We start from the raw sequence: 9,282 nt of genomic DNA, 5'->3' as shown, positions 1-9,282 counted from the left end.
TACTCATTTTTTTTTCATTGTGAAGATCTACAGTAAAGAGAAAAAAAAAAAAAACATACATTGCTCTCTAAACTCACATGCTCAGCCACAAACAGAGAATCTTTGAGGATATCGCTATTTGAGGATATCTGAGGGTTGAAATGTAAATAATAAAAGCTTCTTCAGATGAATAGTAGAGATTGAAACGGTAGAAGTAAGCAGATTGCCTGAAAGCATCTTCACCTTGAACACCAGTGTTTCGAACCTTACCAACATCTCAGGTTTTGCTGATGATAGATACAAAATTGTTAGATGGAGTGAGGACTGCATGCTAACAATAGCATATAAAGACTACATAAATACAAATCAATGTAGCTTTACTGCATTTAACCTTAAATAATTTCACAAATGACTATAGGGCTTAGGAACCGAGAAAATGGCTACAGTTCAGTACTGGAACATGCCACACTGTGGGTCTGAAATTATTCCTATTTCAATGCTCAGTGAAATTAAGTACTTAACTTTCACAAAATGTTAAATCATCAACCTCAGGAGGTCAAAATAAATTAGCTAATTTGATGTCCTTTTCATTTTTCAGTTGTCTTTTTTTCCCAGGAAAATATATTAAATAAGCATCCAAATTAAAACCCACTAGACTTTAGAAAGAGTCCAAATAACATTACTTTATGAGTGCCACAGTTTTAAAGAAGGCTACATTATTTAGGAGAATTGGGAGATAATCATGCAGCAACAGGTTTTTTTTAACATTTAATCATTATTACATTTAAATTAGACACAGAATAACAGATTTACAGTATGGATTCAGCATGGTTCATGCTTTTACTTTTTTCTTACCTGATATAAACTCTTTATGATAGCAAATACGGACACACATGCACACATGGCAGGTGCCTGTCTTGCTTTCTTGCCTGTCATGTCCATTGTTACCCATTAGACAGCAGGGGCACTGCATGAAAGAGGGCCATACCTTCAGGTTCAGCTGAGGAACAGAATATCCTTTAGTCCTGTTTTTTTTTTTTTTAATTGCAAAAATAATAAAGAATACAGTATGATGGAAAACAAACAGAAAAGAACAGTACAAAGAACAAAGTACCTTTCAATAATAATAAAAAAAACAAAAATAAAAATAAAAATCAACATGGATTAATAGATAGAAAATGTAAGTACTTTAAATTTGGCAGAAAAAAAGAGAGATAGAAGGCATACCAATAAAGATACAAATATATTAAGGGAAAATCTTAAATTTAGCACAAATTCTTGAAGTTTTTAAAGCTTTCTTGTTAACAGACATTGATATTGTATTTAAATACAATTTCAGTTCTTGTTTAAAGATGTTAAAGTGGGGTTTACATTTAGTATATTTACATTTATGGACATAAAACTTTCCAATAAATAACAGAAGGTTTATACAAAAACTTGCATTAAATAAATTCTTATCTTTAACATAAAACCCAAAAAGAATGTGTTTATAGCACAAAGAGAAATCATAAAAAACATTTTGGACAATCAAAGCATTAAGATTATTCCAAAAAGACTGAACACAAGGACATTCCCAAAACATATGGGCAACAGTTTCAGAAGAGAATTCACAGAAAGAACAAGATATATCAATGTCACTTTTAAATTTATGTAAAAACTGCTTGACAGGATAAAACATGTGAATTATTTTATAAGATATTTCTTTAACTTTATTTGTTAAAAAAAAATGCTGAGGAAGTGACCAAACAAATGCCCACTTAATATCATCAAAAAGGTTGTTCCAATAAGAAATGGAGGAAGAAATAGAAGTAACAAGGTCCAAAAATAAAGACCTAATTTTGTGATTGGATTTTTTAACAGAGAAACAAACAGAACCAACCATAGTGGATTCAGGAGTGGGAGGACAAACAGAAATCAATGAGCCACTGTTATTATTTCTAAAAAGCATACAAATTTCCAAAGAGATGGCCTTTAAAACAGTATTAAATTCTTTTCTCGAAACAGGAAAATTATATCTTGAAATAAAATCAGAATAATTAAACAAATTGCCATCGTCAAACAACTGGTTCACTAACATCACTCCATTACTGAACCAATTTTCTAAAAACAAGGATTTCCTCTTATGTAAAATATTACAGTTGTTCCAAATAAAAAAGTTGTGTGGCGAGAAATTATGCTTATAAATAAGTTTCCAAGCCAAAAGCATTTGCTGATGATAATTGGAAAGTTTGATAGGGAGTTTACTAATGGAAAAATTACACATTAATAAAAAATTTATTCCACCTAATTGTGAAAAGACATATCGAGGGATTGCATTCCAAATACAAGACTGATTATGGAGGAAGCGTTTCAACCAGTTGATTTTTAAGGTTTTATTGAGAGAATCAAAATCAATAAAATTTAAGCCACCTTTATTGTAAGAATTTAAAATAACAGATTTTCTAATATAATGAGTTTTATTTTTCCAAAGAAATTTAAATAACATTACATCAATTAACTTACAGGTTGGTCTATCTACAAATAAAGAATTAGCAGCATAGGATAATCTAGAGATACCCTCAGCTTTAGTAAGCAAAGTCCTTCCTTTTAATGACAGATCTCTTAATAACCAAAGATTACATTTTTTTGTTTGTTTTTTCCATAATTGGGTTAAAATTCTCCTGACATCTTAGCTTAGAATCTTTAATTATTTTGACTCCTAAATATGTGACATCCTCTTTAATGGGAATATTACAGATAGAAGATGCAGCACATTTTTTAATTGGAAGTAACTCACATTTATTAATATTAAGCAGAAGGCCAGATGCATTTGAGAAAGATAAAAGAGACTTTAAGGCAATTTGGGATCTGAGAGGCATCCCTTAAAAACAATGTTGTGTCACCAATTGGCTAATAATTAATTCCAATCCAGCTACAGAAATTCCTTTCACAGGGCTCTCTTTAATATGGAAAAATAAAAATTGTGTAGCTATTAAAAAAAGATATGGGGAGATGGGGCAACCTTGCCTTACACCTCGCTTTAAAGAAAATCTAGGAGAAGTGCCATTAGAAAGTCGAATAGAACTGTTTGCATTATTATAAAGCATCTTAACACATTTGTAAAATAAATCACCAAAACCAAGTCTGTGCAGGGCCTGTAACATAAACTCATGTTCTAAACAATCAAATGCTTTGTAATAATCAAGAAAGAGGATAAAGCTATCAGTTGAACTAAGATCTGAGTAATCCACCAAATCTAAAAGCAGGCGTATGTTATTAGATATACGTCTCTGGGGTATAAAACCTGATTGGCACTCATCTATTATATTATTAAGAATAGATTTTATCCTCTTTGCCAAAACTAACGCAATAATTTTATAATCAGTATTCAGTAAAGAAATCGGACGCCAATTTTCAATTAAAAGGGGGTCCCTGTTAGATCCTTTAGTCCTGTTCCAGTGCTGAGTTTTGGTAGTTTCATAAGGGTCTGTGGATGGTTCACAAACTTAGCACAGGATGTGTATGGGTGAAAGAGCGGAAGTGCAAATCCGGATGCAGGGGAGCAGAGAATGATTCCTAAATAAGTAGGGTCCTATGATTTTCGTGCAGAAAACGCGGACGGAATCCAGTGATAAAAACGGAATTTACACATTAACGCGGAATGCCACGGAATTTGACAACGTTTGGATGAATTAATCAAAAGTAGGTCATTACACTTAAATCAAAATCGCGATATGGACTAGTATCTGTAAATATTAAGCTGCAAAAGTCGATTTAAATATGAATCCTGCATGTTCTGCTCGCGTCTCTGTATGAATGGAGCAGACGCACGGTTTTGTTTAGTAGTTACATACACACCGCGCGTGATTTCAGCGCCTGCCATAAATACATGAACAATATCTCCAAAACTGAGTCACTCCACGAGCATTTTACCATTTGATTTAAGTAAAACTATAGCGTTATATTATATACACACATAACTTTAAAGGTAAAGCTCGGTTTAAATATTTATAGACATTGTGCAGAAATAGGCTATATACTATTAGAATGTACGTACTACTACTACTACTACTACTACTACTACTGTTGAAAAATAATACAACTTTATTTTTTTAAGAAATAATCACAAAATATTTTAATTTTAACAGTAAATCCCTTTATTTGTCAAAAAAAAAAAAAAGTTTAATTTTCATTAATTAAAATACAAATGAAATCAATGTTTTGTGCCTTCATCTGATAACCAGTCAAATTTGAATACACAACACAGAATTTCTGAGGGGGAAAAAACATTTCATAAGGCTACTGTAAGAATAAATAAGAATTTAAAAATAATGCATTCAAATATTTAGATGTTAAAACACAGAATTTGGTAACAATAAAGCATAAGGTGAGAAAAAAAATTAAACATTTCATACGGCCCTAAACATGATGTAATTTTTGTTACACTTTTAATAAATTAATGTTAAATTATATAAGTTTCATGATTTTAATTTATTAGACATGCTTTTTGATTAATAAAATTTAATTTGACCGTTCAAAAAAAAGGGGGGTGGGGGCAGAATCTAGAAAAATTCAAACGGAATAAACAGAATTTAGAAAAAAATAAAACGGATTCCATAGGGCCCTAAATAAGTAACCACAGCTCTGTTTAACAAAGTTGGCCATGTTCACATTAATAATTTCCCATAAAAATCTATCTTGAAAATAAAAAATGCATACATAAATAAATGCATAAATAATAAATTAATGCTGGCTAAAATGATCTTTTATTTAGCAAAATTTGCATTAGTTTATTTATACTCAAATTCATTACTTGTGCATGATGAATGCATGCAACTTTCTGTGGTAATAGCAAATACAAAAGTATAATATTCTAGACATTTTCTCTATCACCATCATAATGTGGACTTTTCATATCTATAGAGCCACTGACATTTTCTTTACCTAGATAAGGTCCGAAGAGCCAATGCTGTTAATTACATTTAATGCAGAAAGGGAGGAATGAAAAATCTTATCTTTTTAATTGTAATTAGAATTCCGGCCTCCTCTCTTTGCCTAGTGTGGCCAGTTTGATTATTTATTTAATTTTCTTTTTTTATGGAAGAAGCTAAACAATGATTCCTGAATCTATTGACTTTTATTAGTATCTCCATTTCCCACTGTGCATCTGCTCTTCAATGCACCAATGCACCATAACTTATGCATGTAGCGGTTTGTATTCAGATCAGATGTTGGTTAAATAATTTCATATTACAGGTGTATGCTCAGTGAGGTAGGCAAATCAAGTAATATTCCTTTTTATTATTCTCCACACAGAGTGCCATTTGTTAGGAACCTTGGAAAGGCCCGCTTATGTTAACCAAACCAAGACACAATACGTCAATCCTTTGGAAATATATTCATGAACTACACATGGGACCTCCCGGTATCCATATTGTGAAGCAATGTCATTGTGAGTGCAAACAAGGTTTAGGAATCATCTCTTTTTAGAAGATTGAATTGCTTGTCCTTGATGTGAATAAATATGCAAGTATAAATTGTGTAGATTTTCTAGAAGATTTGCTTATCAACCTAGCCTAGCCCTGACACCGAGAGTTTTTTTCTTCTTTACCTGTAGACATAACCCAGATAGATGTCTATTCAACTGAAAATAGATGCATGTTTTGTTCCTGACATTGTTCTCAGTATTCCTGACATTGTTCTCATTCTTCTAGTTCCTGTTAATTAAACATCGTATACATTTTAAGATCTTGCTAATTACCTATAAGGCCCTGAATGGTTTGGCACCTCAGTATTTGAGTGAACTCTTATCACATTATAGTCCTTCACGTCCGCTGCGATCTCAAATCTCTCGCCATTTGATAATACCTAGAATATCAAAATCAACTGCGGGCGGGAGATCCTTTTCCTATTTAGCGCCCAAACTGTTCGGGAAGCAGACACACTCTGCCAGTTTAAATCTAGATTAAAGACCCATCTCTTTAACCTGGCTTACACATAATACACTATCACATTTCTATAATTCAAATCCGTTAAAGGATTGTTAGGCTGCATTGTCCCCATGTTGAAAGACATCGAGAGTAAGTGCAGAGGCATTGTGTGCACTGTGTAAACTTGACGGTTAATGTGAACATGCATTTACTCATCTCACTTTCACAAAAACAGATTCAGTGTTCCTCAACATGATTAAAAACAGTTGAATGCAAACTCGAAATATGACCCATACTTGCAGTAATTAAAAAATATTAAATAATACAAATATCCTTTATGTATTTTATCCCATTATAAACCAATGTCTTTGCTGCTGATCTTCAATGATCCAATTTAACCTAATAAGCAAAAGTGACTTCACATAAACATAACATTTTATGCAAAAGTTATTACTTTCCATAAAAGTAACTAATTAACATAATTAGTTACTATTTTAAGGAAGATAAAGTAATATTTCAATACATTACTTTTAAAAGTAACTTTCCCCAACACTGCCTAAAATGAAACGTGCTGGAATTAAAGGATTTAGCTTGGTGCCCAAATGAGACATCTGTAATGACTTTACCTGCTCATCCTTGTGTAAACTAAAAGAAACAGCAAAAATGATCCCTACTTATCCTGGCATATCCCATCATTATGTCTGGCTTTGGTTCAACTAATTAGTGTGTCAAGCGTTTCAAGTGAGACCATAATACACACTTGGAATGTCAATAATCTTAAAATAATGATGTTTTATGTTTTTCAGTGCAAATGATGAATCTATATTGTGTTTAAATATGTACTGGCGAGTAAGCAAAGGATTCTTCATTCTCTGTATGCTAAGACAATGGCCCTGCTGGCAAATGTTACCCAATTAGAGAGAAGCACCACTGACTGTCTGAAGTGTTGCAAAATGGAAGCTTGCAGTGGTTCCAGAAAGTCTAGGAATGAAGTAAAAATAAGCTCCAATAAGACCTAATATAGATATATTAAATTGGCATGTATGTTTGGAGAAGTCTAAGAGCATAAGCAAAATACCAATAAATGTTTATTTTAATAAATAATAAAAATGTTTCTTAAGCAGCAAAGCATAATATAATGATTTCTGGATCATGTGACAAAGACTAGAGTAATGATGCTGAAAATTCATCTTTGCCATAACAGAAATAAATCACATTTTTTAAATATATTAAGATAGAAAAAGAGTTGTTTTAAACAGCAGTTATATTTGATAAAATAAGTGTTTTACTGTATGTTTTACTTTTGATCAAATAAATGCAGCCTTTGTGAACATAAAAGCAATCTTTAATCTTAAAGACCATTTCCAAACAGCTATGTCTGTCTCAGATAACATTTGCATTTGTTCTTTTGGTACAATTCTTGCCACCCCAACCCAGACCTGACTAATTTTCAAACCCTGCTTACGGCCATTACCAGAGTTGCAGTGTTGTAAAGGGGATTTAGAGTGGATTTAGAATGCATAAGCTTAACCTCAATACCAAAACGTACTGGCCTCACATTAACAAGGATTGACACTAATCTAAGGGCTTTGAATTCATACCGTGGGGAGCGTAATATGAACGATTTCCTCTAAATATCTTTAAACTTATCTGTTTGTGTTTTCACTCGTAGTTTGTCACAAAGGTGCGGGTGGTGATGGCGCAGTGGATAAGACACATGCCTTTGGTGTGAGAGACCCGGGTTCGAATCCACTGTGAGACACCAATGTGTCCCTGAGCAAGACACTTAACCCCTAGTTGCTCCAGAGGCGTGCGACCTCTGACATATATAGCAATTGTAAGTCGCTTTGGATAAAAGCGTCAGCTAAATGAATAAATGTAAATGTAAATATTTTAGCTTTTACTCAGCAGGTCAGCATTCTGGGGTTGAAGGAGCAACCTCCAGCAAGAATATGTTGGTCTTGTGTTCGAAAATTCCAAATTAGCACGCTGCTGCCTGTAAAGCTCCCCGCTGCCTTTCTCTCACAGGGATTCTAATCCAGCGTTTAAAATTCACAGCCATTCATAGCGTTCCCAACAGAAAGAGAGCGGGGTGGAGGTGTGAGAGGCAGCCAGGCCCAGCAGAACAAATGAAGCTGGAGCCACAGCGAAAAACCAACAAAGGCTGTGGGGAATACACTGTGTGTGAGCACAGCGAAAAAACATCTCATCAGACTCCACTGCAACAGCCATGCTTATTATATTCTCCCTGCAAGCCTGTTAATTCAGAATTTATGCTGTTTTTCAATATCTACTCTACTGCCATGGGGACACTTAACATTTAAAAACTAATCAAGGGGCCCAAGTTTGCTTTGCTACGTGATAACTTGTAATCTGACTGCACATGGAGTGAAAATAGTGATTTACAAAACATTGCCAAAAAAGAAAAACCTACCAAAAAATTTCCTCAAAATACAAAAACAAAAAGTGATGCACCGATATATCGGTGGTCATTTGACTATCGGCTGACTATGTAGTTTTTTTATTATCTCTATCAGTCCAATTATATTTTTAGTGAAGACCATTAAATTATAGTCAACTCAAGTCACCATTATTTATAAAGCGCTTTTTACAATGAAGATTGTGTCAAAGAAACTTTACAGTATTATTATAGATAAATGATCATGGGACATTATTTATATTTGGCCAACCCATTGTTAAATATATATGAAATAAAATGTGTTTAGATTAAAACAAAAATTGTTGTAGCATTTTAATATTCAATATAATATAAATCAGGAAAAAATCAGTCCAAAGAAATATAAATTGATATCTTTATAACAGCCAATATCGGCTTCAAAATGTGAATGATTATCACCTCAATCAATATTGTCCAAAATGTTTAAACAATTGCAATAAACAATAAATGCAAAAACAATAAATGCAAATGCAAAACAATAAATGCTAAAATTCCCAACCTTATATATTAATGCAGTTTTGTTGAAGATAAATTTGGTTGAGAAACAAAAGTATATAGATATTATAAGTTTTGTTTTACATGTAATATAACTTGAATTACATCTATTTTTTATTCTGTCAAATTATTTGTAGGCATAAACACTGAAATTTGAATTATGCCAAAAACAGGAAAAAAAAATTAAATGCAAAATGTTATAATATTACTGGAAAACAATTAAGGTAAAAAAAAAACAGCTTTCATGTACTCAACCACATGTCTATTGCAAACCTGCATGATTCTTTTCTTTTGAAGAACACAGATATTAAAGATATTTTGCTTTGGGCACCACTGTCTTTCAGTGTATGGAGGAGGGGGGGGGGGGGGGGGTGCAGCTGAAACATTCTTTAGAAATATCTTCTTTTTGCTTCACAAAAACAAGATACATGATGAGTACAT

This window comes from Barbus barbus, assembly GCF_936440315.1.
Source record: "Barbus barbus genome assembly, chromosome: 28".
In the NCBI taxonomy this organism is placed as follows: domain Eukaryota; kingdom Metazoa; phylum Chordata; class Actinopteri; order Cypriniformes; family Cyprinidae; genus Barbus; species Barbus barbus.
Note: the sequence above shows the minus strand (reverse complement) of the source record.